The sequence below is a fragment of the Ambystoma mexicanum genome, chromosome 10 (genome assembly GCF_040938575.1).
Source record: "Ambystoma mexicanum isolate Mex_15411 chromosome 10, UKY_AmexF1_1, whole genome shotgun sequence".
Lineage (NCBI taxonomy): Eukaryota > Metazoa > Chordata > Amphibia > Caudata > Ambystomatidae > Ambystoma > Ambystoma mexicanum.
In genome coordinates this window covers 1,507,254,615-1,507,281,931 of record NC_090932.1, presented here as the reverse complement: position 1 = coordinate 1,507,281,931, position 27,317 = coordinate 1,507,254,615, and the positions used below count along the sequence as shown (strand labels likewise).

At 46.0% G+C, this 27,317-nt stretch overlaps 1 protein-coding gene across 4 annotated transcripts in view; it reads left to right on the top strand.

Moving 5' to 3' along the window:
• The window catches only part of SBNO1 (strawberry notch homolog 1), a 2,127,865-nt gene that overhangs the window by 1,460,121 nt on the left and 640,427 nt on the right, over positions 1-27,317 (top strand). The window lies entirely within an intron of this gene.

Sequence of the window (27,317 nt, the reverse complement as noted above, 5' to 3'; positions counted from 1 at the left end):
GTAGTATCACGCAAGCTTACCAGAGACCAAGTCCTCCCCCTGCTTCACACCCCAGAGCTCCAGCCCCCATTCACACTTAACCCTGACATACTTCTGATGAAATACACTTCAACCCTCTCCAAAGTGGTAAACATCTTAGCTCCCTTAGCCCTGCACAAAGCTAAAATAGTATGACACACAAACTCCTGGTTCACACCAGACCTCATGGATCTCTGCACAAGGAAACGTTAAGCCCTACTCACCTGCAAGAAGGACCCTTCCTACCTTCTAAAAAATGAATTCAAGACTATAGCTCAACAATACAAGACTGCTATCATCACAGTCATCACAGCAAAATCACACTCCTTTAACTCCAGAATAAACAACGCCTCATCCAGTTCTAAAGAACTATTTAGCATTTACAGGGAACTAGAATCTCCCATCTCTCCCCCCCCCCCCGGGCCGTCATCAACAAAGATGCATCATGGTGCTCGGACATCCAAGATGCACTATTAGGAAAAATCGACACCCTTAATAAAAAAATACTTTATCAACAAGCCATATTCAAGTATAACCAAGCAACTACCAATTTCAACCTAACTCCGAAATCCTTCCACCAAACCTTTCGCCTTCAGAGACCTCACTGAGAGCAAAGTCACAAAGTTAATCCAGGGCCTGAAACACTCTAAATGCAAAGGCGATATTTGCTCTGCCTCCATCATTAGACTGTGCTGATGTGCTTGCCCCGATCATAGACCCAACCATACCATCCAACTACTGGCCAATTACAACAGTCCCCTTTTTACTCAAAATGTAGACTGTGCTGCCTACTTGCAGGTTCAGCTATTCTTGGAGGACAACAAAATCTTAGGGGTGCGCCAATCATGTTTCCGCCATAGACATGGAACAGAATCTGCACTTCTAGACCTCAAGAACCAGATAGATGAGATTAGGGCCAATGGAAATTGCGCCCTGCTCCTGCCTCCAGATCGATCTGCAGCTCTTGATCAGGTCAACCACCAAATCATCTGCCAACACGTCACCACCCATGCAATCTTCTCTTCTCCTGCCATTGCCTGGATTGTCTTCTTTCTGGAAGGCAGAGTCATGAGAGTCTTCTCAGACACAGCCAATGCCTCTCCCTCACACATCTCCTATGGTGTTCCCCAAGACTCCTGCATCACCCCTACCCTCTACAACATCTTCATCAGACCTCTCTTCAACATCGTAGACTCCCTCGGCATAACCTGCACCAACTATGCTGATGACACGCTCATTTTAATCTCACTCTTGTGTAACTACCTAGAAGACTCCAATAGTCTCAACAACCTTTACTACACTATACAGGCATGGATGGCAGCAAATCATCTATGCCGAAACGGCGTCAAGACGGAAATTCATATTGTTGGCTCACCCCTTGCCCGCAAGTCTCTCAATTGTCAATACACCTCCTTCCAAATTGACCAGTGTGTGATTCCAGTCTCAACAGTAAAGCCACTCGGTGTCCACCTTGACGCCTCTTCAACCCTATCTAGACGAATTGAGCGTCACTTCATCTTCGGCAGCTTACGCAATGGAAGTCCTCAAAACAACTGTCTCACCATCGCCCTGGCTGTCATTGGTTCAAAGCTAGACTACTATAACGTCCTCTTTACAGGGACGTTCGCAAGCAATATCAGAAAACTACAAACCATTCAAAATAATGCCTTGAGAGCAGCCCTAAACATCCAAAAACGGGAACACATCTCCAGTGCCAGAAGGTAAGCTCTTTGGTTGCCGATCCAGGAACGGATCCACTTCAAAATCTTGTCCTTTTCCCACAAGTGCCACTCTTAATACAGCACCTCCCTACCTCACTAAAAAAATCACTAAAGCCCATTCCACTAGACCTACCAGGACCCCTTATTTAGACCGATTGCATGTGCCGAAAGTGAGAAGATGCAGAGCAGGAGGAGCTAGCTTCCCCTATTGCGCAGCCAAACTCTGGAATGATCCTCCAGCCCCCTCCCTAAGGGCTGAGAAATCCTACTGACTCTTTCGTAAAACCCTCAAAACCCAGCTCTTTGCCTAAACTTCCCTCCTTTACCACCTATTTCAACCATCCCGTGTCTCCCTACCTCAGTATGCTCAGAATGACTAAAATGTATGTAACACTATCACTGTGCAATTAATGTATCCGTACGGATCTATCCCTGCCCTACTGTTCTGACTATTTGTGCCCCCTTTACCTGTGCCTAACTTTTATGCGCAACAGCGCATCAATGCCTCTGGGTTGTATATGTGCTTTATAAATGAAATGAATAAATACATTGTGAGATGCAGTTTGGAAAGCGGGTATGGGCATAGTAGTGTTAGAAATCAAAGTTTCATCATACCCTTCTGCTAGACGTTTGAGTGTTTTGTGGTGTCTAACAGATACCTTCCTCCCACTGATTCCTCATCTCTTGAAATATATTCCCAGGTGATGTCTCGTTTCTGAGATTTTCTCAACGGTCAACAGTAGACACGATGAAGCTCTGCTTAGTAGGGGTGCCTCCCATGGTGGCAGATATGACGTGAGAGAGCTGTGCTGTCCCGGGAGGATAGCACAGCGGCAGCGTGCGCATCTTGGAAGCAAGACGACACAAAGCAACAACAGGTTCGATCCCCGGGTCCGCGCTTAGAAACCTCCGAGTGTTTAAGCGCGTTATAAATACGTAACTAAGACAAAGAAAAACACACAATTACACAACTAATAACAATTCCTGTAACAGCGCCTCGATGCCTGCGGGCTGTGTGAGCGCTTTATAAATGTAAAATAAATAAATAAAGGTAGCCGCATGTCCTCCTCACAACACTTCCTATTTTCCATGTGGACCATAGGATTGCTGCACCTTTGTCGATGGAATCCCTTTAGGCACCCGCCCCAGCACACTAACCAGCATGGTTTTGCAGCATGCAACCAGTAGTGCCGAGCCAAAATGCACTGATACCCTACTCTTGTACACCTAGTCTAGCAGTGCCAAGCTCTGTACTGCCCCTTCATTCCCCTGCAACTAAACCACTTGCCTTGAAAATTGTTACTGCCTGCAGGATACCTTTTTTGATATTGGAAGAGTAGCGTGGCATGTTTTCTCGTGGATTCCTTCCATCATAGATAAGTAATCAGTGGGAGTATCACCTAGCACAGCTGCTCTTCGGAATCTTTTCTGCTACCAGGTGGCACACCGGCTCTGCCAGACACCTCTACACGGTCCGCGCTCCACATGAAGACTGTGCCAGTATATATTGAGGCAACACACCTCGTGTTGTTAGTTTCTTTTCCGGGCACTCTGTTAACTTCAGGAACACTGCTCTGTTAGAAGTTATTACCTCAATCGTTTCTTGCCATGCCGAATCTTTCGAAGGCCTATCGATTTAAATTCTGTGTCAACTGTTGTCAAATGACCATCTCTGACCCCTGCAGGTTCCGTCTGTGCTGTATCACAGCAGGACAGGACACGCAGAACCCAAAGCTTTTCGAGAGCGGTCGGTGGAACTCTTCTACCTTTCTCCACAAGGAAAAAGGCTACAGACGGACAGATTCAAGGTCACAAGGCACAGAGAGCCAAACTGAAGGACCATTCCGCACGGACAAAAAGAAGCTCTGCAAGAGGTCTTGTTCACCCAGCAGTCCTTCCAAACATCATTTGTCTTCCACCTGGAAGGGAAGTCACTGCTCTAGGGACTCCTCTGAGGAGCAAGCGCTGCTGGTTTCATTTGCCTTCCAATACTTCACACAGAAGAAATGCGAGGCCTTTTTCCTTTAAATGCTTGCATCTTCACCAGGGTCCTGGAACCAACGTCTTCGGCCTCTGTGCCAGCTGTGCCTTATGAGTCTACTGGAGGAGCCGGCAGAGACTCTCCAAAAGATTGCGACTGTATGCTCTTGGGGTCACCCACGGCTCCAACTGGTGAGGACCCATCTCTACTCTGCACCGCTCAGTCTTCTGATATCTGGCTTCCGATTTCAGCTCCGCACTACACAGTGTCCCGGCACCGAGATTCTTTAGGAGTATATCACGCTACCTAAGGGCACGTTTATGTCTCGAATGGAAGACCTTTACAACAAGGTGGGTAATCCCATTCCTTTCGGGTTGAAACCCTTATACCCCAGAGAGATCGGGGACTTCCTTGTGGAATTTTATGGGGAGGAAGGAGACTTGCTGAATCTTGTAGCTGACTTGTAAGAGGCAAGTGACCTGGACACTTTTCCAGAGTTTGATATCCTCCTTGAATTTACCCCAGCAAAACCTCAGGCTTCATTTCAGTGCCTGGTGGCTGTGTGAGAAACCTGCTGGTGTTCTCACTTGTGATCCTTTGTTCAGGTGGCCAGGGAGGGCCATCGTGCTTGGATCCCAACCCTGCGGGCAGAAAAGCAAGGGAGGATCACCTAGGCAGGAGTTGCTTGGAGATTGCGGGAGGAATACTCTTGGGAAAGACATGGTATTCCCCCCTTTTTGACACACCCCCACCCGACCTTTCCTCCACCTTTTATAGATTATTGGAATTCTTTTCCCGTTGCTCCCTCCCCAATTCCAGCAGGAACCAACACCAAAGGGGGCGTAGGAGAACCAGGAAAAGAGAACTAACACATCACCCCATATTTTACAACGAGATCATTCACCTTCTCCTGATGATTTATTTTCTGTCACCACTCGGGAATACTACAACTCCCATAATTCCTCAACATTGTTTTTCCCCAAAACCACAGGGACGAAGGAAAGGCGGACTGGAGCTATGAAGATTACCCATAGGAATCCATTTACCATGAATCCCTATGGGCAGTCTCCATCTTGTCCCGTTGACATGGACAGGCAGAGTCGGGCAAGGCTGGGCAACCACTCTCACCTGATTCTGGTTAACTCTCCCAGTCAGTATAAAAGCTGGAGCACACAGACACACTTGGAGCGAGCTGGGGTGATGGAGGAAGCACAGAGGCCAGGAGTGAAGAACCAGAGCTGGAGGAACCCTTGAAGGCCTTGAGCAAGGAGGACTGCCAAATTACTGAGCCTGGGAGTACAGGGGAGGCTGCAGTATGGTGAGGGAGCTCTGACTCCAGGGAACCAAACCAGGGGCGGTTGGGTTTACCTGCCAGTGTCCAACCAGAGCTCTGTCGCTGGGCCAGACCGGAAGGGCCAGGCCTTTTGAGGGGCAGGTGGTGAGACCCTGACCTCAGTAAACATCCCGTTTACAACCCTGCAGCTCCCAAACCCGCCGGAATGCTGGTTTTATCGGAGTTGGCGAAGTAGAAGTAGAAGCAAAATAAAAACATTGCATTGTGGGACTTGAAGTCCTAAGACAGTTTTGGGGTTGAACTTTTGAGCAAGGTGGTGCACGAGAGGGAGCAGTTCCTGCAAGGCTATGGTGAAGGAGAGCGACAAACTGAGGGGATGAACCGAAGAGGCAGGTAGCCCGACCTCCCACCTGGCCCCCTCCTCAGCAAGAGATCGTTATTTCTGAAAGGCTGTGAGAGTTGCACATGACAGCCTAGCTGGAAAGAAGAGTCTTCCGAGTGCTACAACGGTTACCAGCCACCCTTCAGGGTTAACGGCAGAGTTGTGGAGGCGCAGAAGTAGCAGTGGTAGCAACCTCGACTCATACATTAAAGGCAGGAAAGACAGAAAGCATCTTAACACGACCGGTCAGTTGAGGGAAGCCAAGAAAGCCTGGTCTGTGTTTAATTGAAATGCTTGCGACAATATCTGAGGGATGAAAGTTATGCGAGCGCCGATAAGCGGCGAGAGGAAGTGAATCCATTGTTAAGAATTGTGAATACGAAATACAAAGTAGCAGAGTAGTCCGGCAAAGTGAGATTGCCCAATGGAAAGTCTCCGAAATGTTTTAAAATGGCAGCAAGAAGGTAACCACAAAACCGCATGCTTGAAAAGTTTGAAAGACTTGATATGAAAGCAAGTCATACGTAGCAAGTACATTTTCCAAGAGACATTGGAACTGAAGGAGAATATGTAAAGTGGAATTAAAGAAAAAAAAAGAAAGAAAGAAAGGTCAAACTGATCATGTGGAAGTAAGAGAAAAACTCCTCCCAGTTTCGTAAGTCTTCTGCGGCTGAAATGTAAAGAGGGTCCGAGCCCAGCTGAGGAAGAAACATGAGAGGTGAAAGTTAAAGGTTTGAGCCCGATTGAGGGGAACCTATAATGTGGAATGTGAAGAAAGCTTGGGGAAGGGAACCGCAAGGAGAAAAGGCTTGAGCCAGATTGAGAGGAACCTATAGTGAATTGTGACCAAATACTATACTTAGAAACTTTTTGTGGAACTGTGTGGGAACTTGAAGGGTGACCTGGACTTCGGTGAGGGGAAGCCAAGAGGTTAAACCCGTGAACTTGTGACTCAGGCTTGAATAGCCAAGAAGGCTCTAGAGGGCAGAGCCACACTCCTGAGTTCGCAAGCCAAAGTGTGTTCATCCATCAAGTGTTCCTCTAACTCCTTGCTTTACAACATGAGAATGAGAATTAATACTGATTTTATATTGCCATTCTGACATTTCATTTCACCACAGATGTTTCCTTTTTTAGATAAATATCCCTAGTTCGTTTCTATTAGAATGAATGCAGGCATTAGTTTTTTTTTATTATTAAATGGTCCACATTACTCCCATCTTAGTTATAGGGCCAGATAGTTTTTCCAACTCCCTTGAATTTAACAATAAAGGTTTTGGAAACTTGTAACTCTTGTGTCAGTGTCTACTTGTGATACCATGCCTCCCTTATAGCTGTTAGACTGGATTTCTAAACTCTGGCCTGTTGGACAGATGTTTACGAAGCCACCCTCGTTGTAGTGAACAGGGACACTTTGGGAGCTCTAGCCAAACCAATAAAGGTAGCATGGAGTGTGGTCAAGGCCAAGTCTCAGGAGAAAGTGAGTATGGTCAGGGTCCGAAATGAGTCCAAATAATGAGTAATCAAGGATTACACTTAGACAGTTATGAAAATACTATATGTATTATTATTATTTTGTATTGATTTAGGTGAAATTAATCAACTTTTCAATAGCATAAGATAAAATTAGATAACTTGGTAAAATTAACAAATATCATATCTTGAGTATATAATCAACAATCTTTAGAATGCAAAAAAACACACAATATAACATTTTTCATTAACAAAACAGATAGAAACACGTATGTTTACATAATGACTTACAATAATTACTCTAGTCTCAGTGCATTTAAAACATTCAAAATTGCAATTTGTATCGGGACAGAAGTGCATAGTATTATTGACCATCGGTCCTGTTTGCTCAAAGAAGCAAAATAAGTGTAATGTTTCATAAAGTGGATCATACGCAGTCCAGCAAGTGCAGGACACATTGAAATCAAATGTTCGAGTTTCCTTGCTTGCAGGGTCCAAACAAAATCTACAAAAGTTCTGATCTGTTGATATCCTGCTTTGTGAGGCCCATAAATCTCTTGTGGGCCACAAATTAAAGCATATACGTAAAAAATAAGATCAGTGTTGTGGTGACAGTGATTTACAGAGATAGCTTTCCATTGTACGAAGTGGTTTTTCGCAGAACCTCTGATTAGATTAATTTTTATACTTCAAGCACTGATATCTGTTTTTGATCCAATCATTGCTGTATATATTTCTCTTCGCTTTGTCAGGGTTTAAGAGCAACATTTCAATATTCACATCTGCATTTGCAAGAATACGATAGGCACCCAAGGTCCAGTTCTGCACAAAAACATGTTGGTATGAAAACAGATAAGTAGCTGATATTTTTAAGATAACATTCAGATTTGTGGAAATCAAACATTTTCTGAAAAGAGCACAAACTCGCCAGTGATATAGAGCATTAAGCGAGATAAGACCCAGCTTGTAGTGTAACCAGGGCCCGGGAATACACTGCGGGAGACCTAAGATGTTCATCCAAAATTTAGCTTTGTTTGTCTAAAGTCTGACTTGGCAAATGAGCCCCCGTTTCCAATCCATACAATAGACATGGTGTCACCTTCATATTCCAAAAAGATAATGCAGAAATTAACGAGAATTTACCATACCGATGTAATATGATTTTCGTTTGCGATATAGCTATATCTAATTTTCCCTCCACGCTCTCCATTTGGCCTTTTGCTTGAACCGACCCTTCAAAAACCATTCCCAGATACTTGTAACTCGGTAAATTTGCTAATTTAACTTTGATTATCCAATTCATCTGGGCTCGATTTGATTTAGTTGGGGAATATATTACTATCAGCGTTTTATTGGTATTGTCTTTTAGTTCGTTTTGTTCTATAGATGAATCAAAAGCTACTAGTAATTTTTGAAGACCAACCAGAGTTTTAGAAATAAGTACGAGATTGTCTGCGTATAATAATGCCTTGATTGGCAAATTGAGCTTTGGAGAATCAGAACACACTACATCAAATGCTTGTTTTACATCATGTATAAAGTAATTAAAAATAGCCGATGCTACTAGGCATCCTTGTTTAATTCCCCGGAATGTCCGAATGGGAGAAGATAGTAGCCCTTCTATTGTCAATTTAATTTGGATTGACGTGTTTGAATGAAAACCATAAATAATATCACTTACCGTGGGTGGATAATTCTCTCTACATAGCTTTGACATCAGAAGAACTCGGGATATGGAGTCAAATGCACAATGCAAGTCCACGAACGCAAAATAAATGGACTGTTACATTGGATCTTTAATGCATTTAGGCACAACAGATTTATAGCAGTGCCCATGCCGGCTACAAACCCTGATTGATTTGGGTCCCGACATAAATCAGAAAGCGTCCAGGCATTGAAATCTTGCAAGATTAGCTTGGCAAAGATTTTGCCTGGAGCATCTAACAATGCAATTGGGCGATAATTTTGTGTTAACATACATGGTAACATACAATCTCCTTTTTTGAAAATGGGTACAATCAACGAAGATGTCCAAGACAATGGTATTGCCCGATTGACCAATATTTGTTGAAAGATCTTATTCAAAATGATCGCCCAAAGATGGGAGTTAGTTTTAACATTGCATAATGCAGCCCATCAAGGCTTGCAGCTCTAGATGAGCCTGCTTTCTTAATTAGTTCTTCAATTATCGGAATTGAACATTGAACCGACCAAGAAGAAATCGATAGTTGTGAATAAGTAAACTTATCAAACTTATCATCTGCATATAGTTCTGTATAGTATGTAATCCATTGATGCTCTTGCACCCCATTGGATTGAGCTCCAGCTTGGGTATCGTGAGTATGGTTATTGAGCAAGGCCCACATTTCAGCTGAGTTTTTGCTAATCATGGCCTCACTGTCTTTCCGATATAATGGAACTTTTCGAGCACAAACCCAATTCCGATATTTACATTTAGCCGTTTTAAGAGCCTTTGTTTAAAGGCTCTTAGTCCTATTATTGTAATGTTGTCTTTATATACAGCCAATATATTTGTATATTGCACAGATGGCTGATAGTTCAAGTTGGCATCAATCGAATGACTAAAAGCTATCAACTTGGGTTCAAACCAACAGAAACGCCATAATAAATCTTGGCTCAACATAAATCTAGTCAATGATACTGGATAAGGTATTTCTATGTCATGTGCAGGTGTATATCGCCTGATACAGCACCATTGACCAAACAAAAGTTCCTATCCAACATAAACGTGGTCCAGCTCTTAACCTCTTGTAACTTACGCCCTTTTGACTTGTTCACACAAGCTAAGTTTAGATCACCAACTAAGATGGTTGTCGATATATCTGCTGTCATCAGTATCATGTCTAAAAGTTTTGCTAGCTCTTGATAAAACATCTCATCTACTAGACCCACCAGGTTGCAATAAATGTTCACAAGTGCAATATTGTGTTGTTGCCACGAGATTTTAACAAGTTGTACACAAACAACTGAATGAGGCACAAGGTAAAATGGAAAACCCAGCACTTATTTTAACTGCTACTAATAGTCCAGAAGAGGGTCGTCCTTTATCAGCAACAACTGCTGAAAGAAAATATATCTCATAATTATCCCAAATAGGCCTGGTGAGAAGCCACGTTTACTGATACGTTAGTATGTCATATCTCTTAGATAGGTTGTTTATAGAAGTTTGAAGATGAGTGTTCCCTCTGGTGTTCCAACTAGCTATTGAAAAAAGAGAGATAGCATCCCTTCTTGATGGTTATGTTAGGGATTGCACTGTACTAGTTTGAGATGTTAGACTTTTCCCAGGCGGAGCCCATAAATTGCCACCTAACTTAAAGTTAACATATGCATCTCTACTTATCGCTCGTTCCGGATCTTGAGCAACCAGAAAGCCCATATTGAACAACACCATCTTAGCTTTCCAAATGGCGTTTAACACCACGCCATATGGGATCCAAAGTCTCACTACTGAGTGGTTGGAATCTGACAGGAATTCCAACTGGTCTATGTCACCAGAAGCTATGTCTTCCAACTCCACCACATCATTGAATATATTCAAAACACTTCTTCTACTAAGATTATAGGTTCTAAAGGGACCTTCACAACACTTCATATTTAAGGAATGGCATACAGAAGTGTGACACTGCATGTTGCAAGTGTTTTTCTGATTCACAGATATTTGGTGACTGAGTTGATTTTTTTGTGGTAAAGGAACAATGTCATGAGTGAGTTCGGAAGGCAAGCCTGTAAATATGCTCACGTAAATATGCATTGTCAACATGACCTAACACCAATCTATTATCTGCCTTAACCAATATCGATCGAGTGCATGTAGGCAATTGGGTAGTGGAAGTCGTAACTTGTGGAACTGCATTAGATTTTAACGATTTTCTAAATAGGCATCCACAGTGTTTTTTATGCTCTCGATCGAAATGGTCACTGCAGGATCTTGCAATACCACTGGCATCATGTTAGCAAGAATACATGGTTCACTAGACTTCGGGCAACTATCTCAAATCTCATGTGTATCTCTCCGATCCGATTGTTAGATCGTGTGTATTAATTCATTCAACTGTGAATAAGCTAAGGAAGGCTTTTGCATTATGGTGTCAGGCTGAGTTTTCTGTGAAGTTTTTTCCCTTGTTTCTAGGTTAATTGTGGGTTTTCTAATCTTATTCCTATGAGGGAGATTTTCAGATAAAGGTACACAATAAACTCCGGACTCACTTATTCTTTTTTGCGCCCGATGGTTCGCGTAGGCGCTGTGAGAGCTCGAAATAAAAAGTGCTCAAGCTGTTTTTAGTGTTTTTCTGAGATGGAATATTTATAGATTTCTTTACATGTATTAATGGACCTTTTAGTTTCTTTTTTGTGACAAGATTTCGTGGTATTGGTGGATTTCTAACAAGCTCCTTTTCAGAGGAAAACCTCATTGGGGCGACTGCGAGTTTAACTCTACGTGCTCCACACTCGCCCAACAGTCGTTTACTGTTTCACTGGTTAAGCAGTCAATAGAGTCCACAACGGTCGAATAATCTGGGTAAATGTTGGCAATGATGAGGGATTAGCAGCAAGAACAACCGTTGTTGGATCCACCGTCCTGGAAGACTTCGTAGGAGATTCCACCAACTTGGCTGGAAGGTGTGCTGATGGTGGCATATGCGTACACAGCATAGTTAACCACTGGGAAAGTTGATCTATCTGGGCTGACTGAGTCGCCACCTTTGCATCCAGGGACTCAAAAAGTTTGAATAAGCTCAGCACGGTGGTATTGGTTGCTGTAAGTGTTAGTTCTATCATGCCATGAATCGAGTTTACTTCTTCTTGCCTTAAAGATCTTCTTTGACGCAGGGTAGGATGTGCATATGATAGAGAGACTGAATGGATGGAAGGGTCCATTGAGCATCTTTCCCGTTGAATTGCTTGTTCACTGTATATGGATATAGGAGATTTGCATTGGCTTGCGAAAATCGATATCTCTGAACTGTCTCTATCGATGACTGAGTGGACTAATGTAGAGTGATCATTAACTGGAGGCTGCGGGGCTAAAGGCGCACCCTCCGCTGAATGTAAAATAGTTTGATCGGAAAGTGCATGTGGCTCGGGCAAAATGGCCGACGAGCTAGTTTGCATGTTTGTAGGCCTTTTGGACAATGGAACACAAACTGTTGTCAGTGAAGCTATGCTGTTTTGCCATTTTCCTACGGTCAGCTGAGAATTTTCAGCAAATTGTATCACATGAGAAGGAGTCAGTGAGCAGTAACTCTGTTTCTCCTTCTGTGAATTAACCGGCGTTAACGTTATTGTTTTATGTGCTGTACATATCATGCTCCTTACACTGCTTGACACCATATTTATTGATTTATCTAATTAATCAGGCATACAGGTTTTCAGTGAATATGAGTTGAGACATGCACTTTTACCCACCGAATGGCTCACCTCTGGATAGTATAAGATGCAGATAATTATGAATGAATGATAATCCTGCTACACCGTGACTATGCGACTAAGCGGCCAAGCGGTGCTTTCACACGGTACTTCCTCACGAGTGCGCAGGTGCACAAGTATTCTCGCTTTGTAGGAGGATCCGAAGACGGAAACAGAAGTGGGCGTGCCTCCACTGAAACAAAATCAACCTTGCTTAAAGCAACTGCTACAATGAGTCCAAAAAGCAATATCCAATGTTAGAGATTCGGCACTTCCAAGCGGTACTTGCACCTAGTACTTCCTGACGGGTGCACACCTATATGTATTTATGGCCAAGAACACATTGTGAAAATGACCAAGAACAGGCAATAATAACACAACACTAATAGTCAAAAACATTTGAGGCTTGTGGAATTACTTAGAATCAAATGCTTTGCATAGGCCGACATCTAGTGGAAGTTGCAGAGTATTGCACATGGAGTTTTTGAAGTTCAAAAAAAGACGTCAATAGGGCGCGACTGTAATACTATCCCTATTGTGAAGTACTCTAAGGAAGGTGTGGTATCAACAGTCCCACAGACAAAAGTGACCACAGTTCAAGGGTGTTTATTGAACTTCACTTGGGTTTTGAAAAACACCATCTAATCCTGAATCTAAAGATGGGAGCAAGCTACGACTTTCAAATAATAACGCAGTCCTAGTGGTGTCTTGTCAAAATAAAAGGACCTATACTAATACACCTATGCAAAGGAAAGTGTTCAAGAAGATATGTCGGGATATTCAAGCTGTTGGCTCCCTTCCCCATGTTTTCAGCACAGCACAAGGTGGCATACTCGAGCTTAGAATAGTCTCTGGCTTCTCTAGCACGAGGATGCAGTTCAAAACTTCAACATCATGTCCGTCTGTGCCATTCAATGTCTCTTCTTTCAGAGGGCCTGATGCAACAAACAAAGTTCCTTTCCTTTATGTATTACACATACACAATTTTCTTAGGTTATTTACTATTCACCTCAGATCCCCCTCCGCTGAGCACAGATCCACTTTGACACACAATCTTCAATCATATTCTGCCAGGCTCCGACCAACTTTATCTACTTTGCCATCAACTTTCTTTACTGTATCAACATCGAAGACTTTCGATTGTGCACAGGATTTTGCTTGACCTGTTGCAGGACCACTTCGATTCACAATCCTTTGCCACTCTTTCACTTACTCTCCGCTGGATACCTTACAGAGACCTTCGATTGAGCAAACACTTGGTGCTGAACCACTCTGTCAAAGGTATTGTATCTTGGTTTCAAAGTTCAATCACTCATCTGCAGTTCAACTTTAATTGCATTGGTTATCACATGCGTTTCATACAATGACCGGTCTTGTATCAGTCTCCCAAACTCACCGCTTGTGCTGATTTCACTGATGCTCCTTTGCTGTTGGAACCAAGGACAGTGTTAGGGAGAATTCTCATTCTATGGCTAATTTCCCTTACCTAGTGAGTCCCTCAGCAGCTTTGCTGGATCTCTGGAGTTATTTCATTCCACTTGGTAAGAGTGTGAGCATTTCCCCCACTCTTACACCTATTTTGCTATGTCTTTTAACTGTTTTTAAGATTGTGAGCTCTGAAGTACACCACTTCAATAGCCCTCTTCTTTGCCTGTGTCACACAGCACCTTCAGTGCAGTGGCACAGGGTTATCGTTCAGACTTCCCACCGACTCCCTTTCTGAGGTGACTACTGTCCCCCAGAAAAGGGTAAAGTTACCTTAACTTTACTTAGTCAAATCACAGATCCAGTGCACACCATCTTACATGGAGTGCTGGAAGGGTTAACTCTTAGCCCTTTGTATCTGTACCTCCTAGAGCATTGTTTCGCTCTTTTAACATTTAGACATGGCTGGTGGCAGTGGTATCTACCCTAAATTTCTGCAGCGGTTATCTTATATAACCGTGGTAATATTGGAGGCTATTGTGTTAGCCTCAAACTTAAACCCGCTTAACCAAATCCTTTTTCGTTTGGCTCGCCATTTCTTTTGGTTAAACTCCTTCTTGTGTTTTACTTTGCGCGGCAAACTTGGTTTGCATTCTTTGTTCACTGTCTTTTGGCCAGCTTCTACCTAGAAGCCCTCCTCAAGGCACCTGGGTGTCTAGGTGGGCTGAATGTGAGGGAGGGGTGTAGTCCTCCCCTGCACAGGGTCTCCTAGGAAACCCATGTCACACTTTGTCATGATTGGCTAAGGTGGTTGTCCGGGCTGGACAACCCCTCCCCCCCCGCTGGGTGATTGACAGCCAGGCTGTGTGAATGGGGGTTTTTCGCATTAAAAGGCAGGTCTCTTGGGCTGGAAGTCAGAGTCGCCACTGGAACTACAAGGAACCGACCAGAAGTGGAGGAGAGGTCGACTGCTGCAACTATCTCGTACCGGTGAAGCCCTGCTGCAGTCCTGAGCTATCTACCCTTCAACGACTAAGAGGAGATCCAGTCCGGAGTCCTCTTCCCTTGAGCCTGGTGGGGATAACCAGCTCATCATCTTCAGCCAGAGGTCGCCTTCGTGGTCGAAATCACTGCACACTACTGTACTGGTCCGGATAGCCACCTGAAGACCCTCTCCTGTTTTTAAGGAGCGCACTTTTTATTCATTGTCGCTGCTGCCGGCCTCATATCTGTGTGGTGCGGACCCCCTCATCGTCCTTCTTCGTGCTGAAGCTGCAGGAAAGCATGGGTCTGCGGGGAAACCAACAGGAACACTGCTGTGGCACCAGCTTCGTTCTTTGCGAAAGGTACTGTGTCCTGTTTGAGGGATTGTGGGTGAAATCCCTATTTCGAGGGGATTGGGTCCTCTGACGTATTCCATATCTATGACAGTAATCACCACAGCTGTGCTGCTTCGGAAAATCTTTCTGCGTCGATGACGTCGATACGCTGTCCTCGAGGGCCTCTGTCGAGCCGACGTCACTGGATGTTATAAGTAGGACGCACGACGCCCGTAGCCTCAGTTCTGTTTTTTCCGTGAACGTGTTTGCTTCGGAGATCTCGGCGCGCCTCGATTCTACTGAATCCTGTTCTTTCAGTTCTTCAAACCTGTTTCTTCATTGAGTTTGTATGTCGTCTTCGGCTTCTTCCACCCCACGGTCCGGGTTTAAGAAGTGTCGGGTGTGCGGGTCCAAGATGTTGCTGACGGATACGCACGACGCTTGCCTCTGGTGCCTCGGCGAGGACCATGATACGGACGACTGTGTCGACTGCCAGTCGCTCACATCGAAGGCCTTGCGGGAGCGTAAGAAGCTGCTGTCGGTCGGTAAGGTGGCCAAACCCCGGAAGTTGCGTTCCACTGGTCTTTCGACGGACAATTTTAGGGGCGACTCTCCGCATCGTCGTCGTGAGTCCAGGGGTTCTCGGTCTGGGAGTCGGTCCTGCCATTCCTCTTCCTCTTCGAGGCACTCCAGGAAGCGCCGTTACATGTCGCCTTCCCCGGCCTATTCCGAGGAATCTGCCCGTTGGCGGGTTGCTTGTCCCAACAAGCATTCCACTCCTGAGGAATGAGATTCCTTCCGAAGGGAGATGTTGGCGATTTTTCAATCGCAGGGCTCCGGTCCGTCTGCGCCATCTGAGGACGCCCGTCGTGGCCATGTTAGAGACACCGCTCGTCCGCCTTTGGGCTCGAGCAGTCATCGCAACCACTGGACGCCTTCGAGGTCCTGGTCGGACAAGAATGGTCGCTCGAGACATGCCCGTTCCAGGTCCCGGTCCTCGACGCCCTCGAGACCGCGAGAACTTGTGAAGTCTTCGAGGAAGACATCGATGCCGGCGGCGCCGAGGTCGTCGACGGACTCTCTCGAGACCCCGCCTCCGAGGAAGTCGGCGCCAACGGTGCCCAGGCTGTCGAGAGACACTCTCGGGGCTCCGCCCTCGAGGCCTGTGTCGACGCCGTCGAAGATGTCGGCACCATGCTCCACGTCGATGCCGATTCCATCAACGCCTTTCGAGGTGGCCTTGTGGAGGTGCCCCGTAGCACGGTGGCACCCCCCAGGAAGGCGCTGGCCCAGGCTAAAAATGTCTTTGTGCCTTTTTCTGTACCCTCCTTCCAGCCTATGGATTATATTTCTGAGGTGGATGAGGGGTCTGAGGAAGGTGAGGTTCCTGCAGAGGTTCCTGATGACATTGTTTCTGGTCATAGTCAACTTGAGGACCTGCGTCAGTCGCTGCACGACGCCAGTGGTCTAGAACCCTCCCCGGAGGTGGAGTTTGGTAGGCCGGAGCCTCGCACGCATGCCAAATCCTCATACCAGCGCCTCATGTCGAAGGTCACGGATTACCTGGGGTCGTCTGCCCCCCCTGGGGATTTTAAGCAGGATTACAGGACTGATATCCTGGACCAAGGTCCTCCAACTGACCCGGTGCTGCCATTCCATATGGCTTTGCAGAGAAGGGTGGCTGCGGCTTGGACTTCTCCGGAGTGTGTCCCAGCAGTGAGCATGTCCTTGCCGAAGAAATATCGCCCAGCCAGTGGCGACTCCTGCTACTTGACCACGTACCCTACTCTGGAGAGTTTGGTGGTGCAGGGGGCTACGGCCCCAGCAAAGCAGGCGTCGTACCCTACCATGTCTCCTGATAGGGACGACAAACGTTTTGACGGCTGGGCGAAGAAGGTATTTTCTTCGGGGGGTATGGCGCTTCAGGCTGCCAACTCCGTTTGTGCCTTGTCTCGTTTTACGCACTCTCTGTGGAACTGTATTTCCTTAGCGGCTGATCATATTCCCAAAGGGGAGGAACGGGATCGTTTCCTTGCTATTGTGCAGGATGGCAAGAATACCATGTGCGAATCCGTTCAGTCGGGTCTGGACATGGTTGATTGCGTCAGCCAGTCCATGGCGGCAAGCACCGTAATATGCAGGTTTGCATGGCTGCGGAAGTCTGGTTTTGCTCCTGAATGCAAGCCCGGCTCCTCAACATGCCCTTTGATGGTGAACATCTTTTTGGCAGCAAGACTGACGAGAGTCTTGAGAGGTTGCAGACCGCCAAAGCTGCAGCGAAGTCGTTGGGCGCTGCAGTTCGCCAACCTCTGCCTTTTCATCCTAGGGGACAGCAATGGAGGGGAGGTTCCTTTCGGTATTACTCGTCCTTTAGTAAATCGAGAGGAGCTGCAAGACAAAGGGGCAACCGTAGGAGTGCCAGAGGTGGAAAACAAGGTACTCGAGGTGCCAAGGTCATGCGAGCAGTTGCCTCTTTGCCCTCAGGCACTGCCGCAGCCGCTTCAGCTCAGTCATGAGGCCCATGCTTCTCCGGTTGGGGGAAGGCTGGTGCAGCATCTTGTAGAATGGCGTGCCATTACTTCAGATGTGTGGGTTCTGGAGATCATAGCCAACGGCTACTGTCTTCCTTTCCGGCAGAGGCCTCACGACAATCCACCAGGGAATCTCTCTTTGAAGAGTCCGGATCTGCTCCTTGCGCAGGAAATTCAATCCCTGCTGGAGAAAGGCGCCATAGAACTGGTGCCTGTAGCGGAAAGGAACAAGGGATGGTATTCCCCTTATTTTTTTATTTCAAAGAAAGACTGGGGATTGAGACCCATCATCGACTTGCGCAGTTTAAACAAGCTACTCAGGAAGGACAAGTTCAAGATGGTTACTCTTTCTCAAGGCCTCCAGGCCCTTCAACTTCAGGACTGGTTGGTGTCTCTCGACCTCAAGGACGCTTATTTCATGTGCCAATCGATCCCAAGCACAAGAAGTACCCGAGGTTCGCGGGAGGCGACTCGCACTTTGTTTCGGGTCCTGCCGTTCGGATTGACCTCCGCCCAAGGGTTTTCACCAAGCTCATGGTGGTGGTGGCAGCGTATCTCAGGAAAGTGGGGGTTCACGTCTACCCCTACCTGGACGATCGGTTGATGGGTGCGCTCTCCCAAGCAAGTCCTGGATCATCTGTCCATCACCTGCCACTCCCTTCACAAGCTGGGCTTCTCACTCAACTTAAAGAAGTCCCACTTGACGCCAACTCAGCGGCTCCAGTACATCGGAGCAGTGCTTGACACGTCCCTGGGGCAGTGTTTTCCTTCCCAGGTGAAGGCTCACCACATTCAGCAGATGGTGCACAAGTTTCAACATGCCCAGAGTCTCCCAGCGTTCGAGTTCTTGAGGTGGCTCGGCCTCCAGAGGCCAGGTTGCGGATGAGATCTCTGCAATGGGCTCTCAAGCTCCAGTGGTCACAGTCCCCCGGCAGGATGTCGGACCCCGTTCAGGTGCCGCCCTCGGTCGCCCAGGACCTTCGTTGGTGGGCCGTCGAAGGCAATCTGATGAGGGGGGCTCCATTTTGGCTACCCTGGCCAAAAGTGACGATCATGACGGACGTGTGCCTCACGGGATGGGGAGCTCATGCCAACGAGCTGACAGTCAGCGGTCGTTGGTCTCCGTCGGTGTCCAGACTCCATATCAATCTGTTGGAGCTGAGGGCCGTCAGGCTTGCCCTGAAGGCTTTTCTGCCTACTCTGCTTGGAAAGAATGTCCTGATTCTGACGGATAACACAGTTGCCATGCACTACCTCAACAAAAAGGGGGGGCAGGGTCACTTCCTCTGTGCAAGGAGGCGATGCAGCTCTGGTTCTGGGACATCCAGCAGGAAATTTCGATCTCGGCAGTTCATCTGGCCGGAGACGAAAACGAGACGGCGGATGCTCTGAGCAGGCAGAGCATGCTCTCTCACAAGTGGGAGTTGGCTCAGGAGATTCTCCTGGAGATCTTCGCCCTTTGGGGGACCCCTCAAGTGGATCTCTTTGCCTCCAGTGTCAACCGGAAGTGCGAAAGGTTCTGCTCGCTGGAATTTCCTCCAAGAGGAGCCTTAGGAGACGCGTTCGTAGTGGAGTGGTCTTTCCCACTGCTGTTAGCGTTTCCTCCAGTCCCTGTCATCCCGCAAGTGTTGCAGAGGTTACGGAGGTTCGGTTCCAGGATGATCCTCATTGCTCTGGCATGGGCCCGGAGGACGTGGTACCCGGACCTTCTCGACTTGTCCACCTGCCCTCCACGTCGTCTTCCCTACTGAGATGATCTGCTCTCACGGGAGGGGGGTCAGATTCTCCATCCAGAGGTCAGATCCCTCAACCTTCACGCTTGGCTTCTGAAAGGTTGAGGGATAAGGATTGGGACCTCCCTGAAGACGTGATGGAGGTGTTGCTTTCGGCCAGACGGCCGGCAACAAAGTCCCTGTACCGTTGCCGTTGGAGAATGTTCTGCGACTGGTGCAGGGTTAAGAATGTGGATCCTTTTTCATGTGACATTCCTGTGGTTCTGTCTTTTTTGCTTCCTTTAGCCCACAGGTGCTTGCAAGTGGGTACCGTTAAAGTTTACCTGGCGGTGCTGTCAATATTTAAGCGCTCTTCTGAGGAGTGGTCTTATTTTAAAATTCCTTTAATTTCTCAGTTTCTGAAAGGGCTCACTAATGTGTTCCCTCCGTCACCTTTCCAGGTGCCCGGTTGGGATTTGAACCTTGTTCTCAAGTTTCTAATGGGTGCTCCATTGGAGCCTTTACATTCTTGTCCTTTGAGACTGTTAACCCTTAAAACTGTATTTTTAGTTGCAGTCACTTCCGCTTGCAGAGTGAGTGAGTTACAGGCACTTTCAGTTAAGCCACCCTTCACTGTGTTTCATAAGGACAGGGTTGTTCTTAGAGTTCGTTCTTCCTTTCTTCCGAAGGTGGTGTCGGAATTTCATTTAAGCCAGAAGGTTATTCTTCCGGCATTTTATCCTCCTCCACATCCTGGTAAGGAAGAGGAGAGGCTCCATAGGCTGGATACTAGGAGAGCTTTAAGTTTCTACATTTCACGCATGTTCCGGGTCAGAGTGGACGTTCAGGTCTTTATTGGTTATGCTGGAAGGCGTTTGGGACAAGCTGTGACTAAGCAGACTTTGTCTAGATGGATTATCTTGGCAATTTCTGAGTGTTACCGCCTGGCGGGTAAGGACCCTCCAGTAGGTTTACTGGCCCATTCGACTAGGGGTATGGCTGCCTCTACTGCTCTGCAGAGCGGTGGTCCTATTCGTAACATCTGTGAAGCAGCCACTTGGGCTTCGGTTTATACTTTTTTTACGTCACTACTCCCTAGATTCTTCACATGGGCAGGATCTGGCCTTTGGCAAGGCAGTCCTTTACTCTGCAATTTGATTGGACATTCTAAATTTGTATAGTCTAAATTCTTTTCCCACCGCCTTACATTGGTACTGCTTTGGAAGTCTGTCATAGATATGGAATACGTCGGAAGGCCCAATCCCCTCGAGGAACGAGTTACTCTTACCTGGTAACATTCTTTCGATGGGATGGTCCGACAACGTATTCCGTATTGCTCCCTCCCTGCCTACGCCGCTACAGAATTTCTTATGCGGTTGCAGCTTACGTTTCCGCAAGGCTTTCTGTGGTCATACTGGCAGTAGATTGGTGCCACACGTTCTGGGGCAAAAAACTACAACTGAGGCTACGGGCGTCGTGCGTCCTACCTATAACATCTGGTGACATCGGCTCGACGGAGGCCCTCGAGGACAGCATATCAACGTCATCGACGCAGGACGCAGACACCGAAAGATTTTCCGAAGCAGCACAGCTGTGGTGATTACTGTCATAGATATGGAATACGTCGTCGGACCATCCCATCGATAGAACTTTACCAGGTAAGAGAGTAACTTGTTCTTCTCTACTTTAAGGCTTGTCCTTAATTTCTCTCCTTCTTATAACTTTTGCTTCCGAACACTGACAATATCAAAGTACTATTGGCAACGTTGAATCTTGAACTGTCCGACTGTGTGATCCTCGACAACATGCACCCGGTGTCATTTGACTTTGGCTCCGGCCCTTTGACTCTTGAATTCCTGTCTGTGTGTTCTTCGATTCCGTCTGCCCAACTAACATATTGCCTGTGATTTTTGTCCCCAACTCGCTCTGGGTACCTCGGGTGCTAAGTGTGATTTTGCCCTAGTAGCATTTCTTGCCGCGGATACACGTTTATTTAGTAGACCGAACTGTCAACAAGTGATCGCAATTGTATTCACGGTAACGTGTTCTGTTTCATAACACCGGTCCATTCAAACACAGGGTACTTACCTTGAGCAATACTGTACAAAGTTAATTGGTACGAGGTAGTATATTTTATGTGTGGTTTATGAATTAATAGAAGTGTCAAGTTGATAACAAATGGTTTAAAAAAATAAATGTACATATATTTTTTACCTGAAACCTTGAGTCAGTGTTTGCTTGAGTCACAGTAATTGTGGTCCCTTTGTGTAATCTCTGCTACTGCTCATATACTCTTGAGATAAGCGTGGCTGCTCCACTACTGCTACCACTTTAACATAGTAGTACAGGCTTGTACCAAAGGTAAAACTTTTACTGCCACCTGTAGTCTTAATTGTGTGTAGTGGTCCCTAAGGGAACTGCACAGGAGTCTGCCTAACACTGGTGTACAGCGGTGAGGATTTGGAAGTAGAGTGATTACACTTCTCCAGCATGGGGTCTGGCATGGATTCACATGCTCATGAATATTTCCTGTCATCAGGGTGGGAATCCTCAGTAAAGAAAAAATCAGTATCAGTTTAGTTTCTGATCTGACTTTCTTAGTAGTAACCAATCACTGATCTCTGGGTCATACTGCCCCAAGCCAATGACTGCCCTCTCCCTAAACCCCGCCTCTGGCAGCCATCTTCAGATTTGGTAGCTCGCCAAGTGGCAGTATGACCAAGTGAAGAGCCGCAGAGGGGTAGGTGGGAGGGTTTGCATGTGAATCCATGCCAGACCCATGCTGGAGAACAACAGTTTCAGGTAAGTAACTTGTTCCTTCTCCACCATGGGGTCTGACATGGATTCACATGCTCATGAATAAAAGAATACATAGCAGTATACACATGCACAACCACGGGAGGTGGCAAAGGCTCAACATTAAGCATTACATACCAACTCAACATTAAGCAATTCTTACCTCCTCACCAGGATCACCTTAGGCAAACAGGTTGTGCAGTACCGCTTGGCCGACCCTGGACTCCTCCCTGGAGTCCCAATCGACGCAGTAGAATCTCTCAGGGAATCAGCTGATTTCCTGGCTTTTCTCTAGGCTTCCCCCTGTTGCAAGTGATGCTGTAATGGAGTTGGGGGAGGAGGATAAACAGGATTATGAGTGTGTGAAGCTAGCATTAATAGCTAGATTTGGGAAGACCGCTTCACAGTATCTTAAGAGGTTTAGAACCCTCAAAAAGCATGATGGTACCCCTAGGGCTACCTGGGTGTGTGCATGTTTGAAAAACTTAGATGGTTGGGTTAAGGGTTACAAAGTGAACACTTCTGAGGGTTTGAGTAATCTTGTAATGTTGGAGTCTTTTTTTGATGTCTGTTCCCCTGAGCTTAGACAGCACTTGGCTGATTCAAAGGAGATAGATCCTAAGAAACTAGCTAAGGCTGCTGACTTGTGGGTTGCCAATAGGGCCACTCACAAGGATTCTGGGGCAACTCAGAAGAAGGATGAGGGAAAGCAGCCAAAGAAAGACAACAAAGAGAATTCTAATAATCTCAATTTTTTTTTTTTTTTTTATTTTACTTGTTATAATTTACAAAAAATTTTTACAAGAAAAGAAAAAGAGAATATGGTACAATTCTCTACTCCAGTTGTCTCATCACTTCGTCTGTCTGGTAACATCAGTGGTTTCAGGTAGCACATTGCCGGGTCTTTTCCTTTTTCTGGTCACCTTCCCCAAATGAATCCACCTTGTATTCAGAGTTTCAAATTCATGAAAAAATGGGAGACCGCTATTACGTAGCTGATGTTATCTCCCTCTATTAAGCGATTCCACCAGTCCTCCTCATTGCACGTCCTTGACTCCTTGAATAAGTGACCCAAGTGTGCCATTCTCAGCCTTATTAAAGCGCTACACACTAAAAGTAGGTGGCGCAGCGTCTCTGGTTGCGTCTTGGTTTTGCAGAATCTGCAACTGTTGTCGGATGTTAATTTTCTGATCGCTTTGATCTCATTTGTAGGCAGGAGATTCATTCGCACTCTTAGGAAGGTTTCACGTACCGTTTTACTTGGAAATTTTTTAAAGTATTTCGGTAGGTCGTTTAAGCCTCTCGTTGTTGGTGGCAAGTGGCTTATCAGTTTGCTTCTTAGGTCCAAGGATGTTGTCTGCATCCAGTCGTGTTCCTGTAGTTTTCGTTTTACTTTATTCGGGTTTAGGATGAGTTCTTCCTCAGAGCTGTTTATTTCCACCAGTTTTTTTATGTTCTGTCTTCCAGCACATCAGAATTTTACTTTTCTGTGCTTCTATTTCCGTGTGGATAAAAGACATTACATTCGGGCGGGTGCTAGTCAGGGATTTCCTGTATAGCATTAGTGAGTTTCTCGCAACCGTCGATTCCAGTGATTGCAGACACAGTTCCTGGCGTATGGTCTTGGCCGGTGTGGATTGCGGTAGGTTCAGCGTGTGTTTCCAGAACACGCCTTCCAAGCGTTTCCAGAAATCTGAAGGTATCATCAGTAGTGCGTCTGCACCGTAGGTCAAGGACGGGACCACCTTCCCTTTGTAAAATTGGATCAGTGGGATTGCTGTAAATCGGCCAAATCTTCTGTCGATTATTTTTGCTTGACGTGCCAATTTTTTTGCCTTCTCTAGGAGGTGCAATTGCATAGGGTGTTCTTGTTTGCTGTTGCTAAGGATTACCCCCAGGTATTTGAATTGTACCACTTGTTCTATTTTCTCCCCTTCCAGGGACCAGCTAAAATTCTCTGTGCGGGTAGTTTGCTTCTCCATGATCATCACTTTGGTTTTGGCCCTATTGATCTCCAAGTTGTTCTTCTCTATATATAGTGCCAAAGCGTTTAGTTGACGCTGTAGACCAATCGGTGTGTAGTCCATTAAAATAAGGTCGTCCGCATAGAGTAATCTTGGGATCTTTACCTTTCCTACTGTAGGTGGGAAAGACCGTATCTCCTGTCCGCTTTCTTCGATATCCCAGAGATAGGAATTGAACAGTGTTGGTGCAAGAGGGCATCCTTGCTTTACACCTCTCGCCATAGGGATTGACTCAGTTAACATCCCTTCTTGATTTAAACGCACTCTTATAGAGGTGTTCTGGTGCAATGCTTTAATGGGCCCCAAGATGTTTTCTGGGCAGTTTCTCGCTGTTAATTTTCCCCAAAGTGTTTCGCGGTTTACCTGGTCGAAAGCCTGGACCAGGTCAATAAAAGCAAGGTAGATCTTTTGGCCTCTTTCTTGTGTCTTGCTTTTTAGGGTGGTTAGTAGGAGAATGTTTGGTGCCGTTCCCCCATCTTTCACAAACCCTGATTGTAGGGGGTCCTCAAGCCCTGATTCTCTGGACCATTTTTGGAAGTTTTCTAACACCAGTGAGCCAAACACCTTCCCAACAACGTCTAGCAGTGCAATTGGTCGGTAGTTCTTGGGTTGGTCTCTTGGCCCCGACTTGTAAATTGGGACAATTGTTGCTGTGGTCCATGACGCAGGTATCGATCTTGTTTCGTTGCATTTTTTAAGTACCTCGTGTATAAAGCTTGACCATTCTGCAGCATGGTCCTTCAAGTCTGCGTTAGTGATACCGTCGGGCCCCGGGGCTCTTGAGTTGTTCAGTCTGACAAGTTTTCTTCTTATGTCCTCCTGATCCCATACATTTTCCCAGTTTGAGTTTGGCGTTTCTTGGTTGTCGCGCAAAAAACCATGTACATTGTTGGAAAGGTCGACGTAGCTCTTTTTCCGGAATACTTTCATAAAGTGGGTTGACCATGCTTCTTCTCCCACATAATTATTTATCAGGTCTTTTTGCATATCTGACGTATTCCTGATTAGGTTCCAGAAATCTCTGGTTCTCCTACTACATATTATCTTCAGCATGCCTGCTGCGTCGGCTTGGTTCATGGTTTCTCTGTGTTGTCTCAGCCAATTTTTGTAGGCCCTTGTTGCTGTTTTCATTTCCTTGACTAGTTCAGCAGTAGGTGATTTCTTGACTTGTTGCTTTAGTTTCCTCATTTTTTTCCTTTCTTCCACAATTCCTTTGTTAAATTCGTGTCGGTGGATTTTTGATTTATCATTTTGCCGAAACTTTCTTTTGACTTCATATACTTTTAACAAAGGTCGATAGTCAATATTGTTATTCGTGGTTGCTTGGTTGTTTACTTTACTGGTGTTTTTGTATGAGTCTGTTAGCTCCACAACTGATTTAGCCGACAGTCTTAGTTTTGTACCACTACTGTCAGCCTCGATTTTTGCTTCCATGATTGGTTTTGTTTTTTTTGTACATGCCCATTTTATCTTTAATAGGTTGTGATCACTATTGGTCGTTCTCACGACCTCGTACTCTGTTATAGATTTGAGTAGCTCATCCGAAGCAAAGATATGATCTAGGTTTGCTGCAGAGTTATCTCTCTCCCATGTCGGTATTCTCGTGTTATCTGTGTGTACTGATGTTTGTACACTCTGCAGACCCCAGGCAGTCATTGCCTTAATCCAAAGATGCCCACGTACCATATTCAATGGCATCTTCTTACAGGTCCCGTATTTCGAGTTGGGCTTTGGGCAGATCGCGTTGAGGTCTCCGCATAGGATGACAAATTTCGGTGTCCATTCCAGGTGTATTCTTTCTAGGATGTTATCCGCCATTTCCAAGTAGTCCTCGTTTTTAATCACTGCGGGATTCCAGTATGTGTTCAACACAATTATAACTTCGTCCTTTGCAGTGTGTTTACTGTTTACTGACGGCTGGTTCGACCAGTTCAGTACAGATCCCTGGAAATGGCTGTTTGAGATAACCGATTCGACGTGGTGAAGTCCCGATCCAGATCTAATGGCGGTCAATAGGCCCGAGGAAGGGCGCCCTTTGTTTGAACGATCCGCGGGGGCTAGGTATGTTTCATAGCCCTCCAAAAATGGCTTCTTAGTTAGCCACGTTTCCTGCAGACAGATGACGTCAAACTCTCCCAAGTTGACGTCACTCTCTGCCAGGAGGTGGCTGAATCCCCGAGTGTTCCAACTTGCCATGACGATGTTATCCTCTTCCAGAGGCCTCACAACGACAGTCCCAGGTCCTGCCTTGGTATCCTTCCGTGCCTTGCATGGCTAGCTTCTTTTTCCTGGTGCTTTCGCAGTGGCCGTCTTAAGGTTCCGATCTTGTCCACTTCCAGGGTTGATACTTGCTGCTGGTTCGTCGTTGGCTGTTTCGCTAACTTCTTGAGCAAATGTAATCTTTATCCTCCGTAGGGGACCTTTTGGATATCTGTCGTTGTTCACAGCATCGTGCTCAGTACTTGCGTCTACATTCGTGCTGTTTGATTTTACTCTTTGATCGTATCTGTCCTGGGTGCATGTCTGCTTCTCTCTCTTTGTTCCTTCCTTACTCTGTGTCCACTCTTTGGTTGACCCAAAAGTAGTCTCATCCCGATTGTTAAGTGGATCTTTTTGGCTTATCTCAGGTTTGTATTTTGTGACTGTTGTAATTTCGCGCCAGTTGTTCGGCAGTCTAATAAGTCGTAACCCAGCATTTGAAAGCTCTCTTGTTCTGAGGACAGCATTTGTCTAATTACCGGTGAGGGAATATGTAAGTAAACACAGTCTTTTTTGCCCGTGGTACTGAACTCCACGATCTTGATGTCTTCAGTGTTGATCTGCCTTAGTTTTGGAATGCAGTTAAGTAGGGCCATGATGTTTTTCCGATTCAGGATCAGGTTGTCTCTGTTCTCTCCTACCCGTTCCAGTTTGAAAGTTCTTTCGCTGCCAAGCTTTTTACTGTACGGGGTGTGGGTATCTCGTTCTCTGGCTTGAACTTGATTTCTGTCAATCTTTGTGTTACACTCCTTAATTTGGTCCACTATGAATCTCCTCTTTTCCTCCTTGTTGCTTTGGGTTCCTGGTCGCAACTTCTCCTCTGTATTACGTTTGATATCTCCTTTGATATAAGGGGCTGCAGGTTTCAGGGTGGTTGTTGTTGCAGCTATCCTGATGTTCCTTTTGAGGTCTTTCTCTGAGTTCGCCAGTTCCAGAGGATATTGATTTGAAA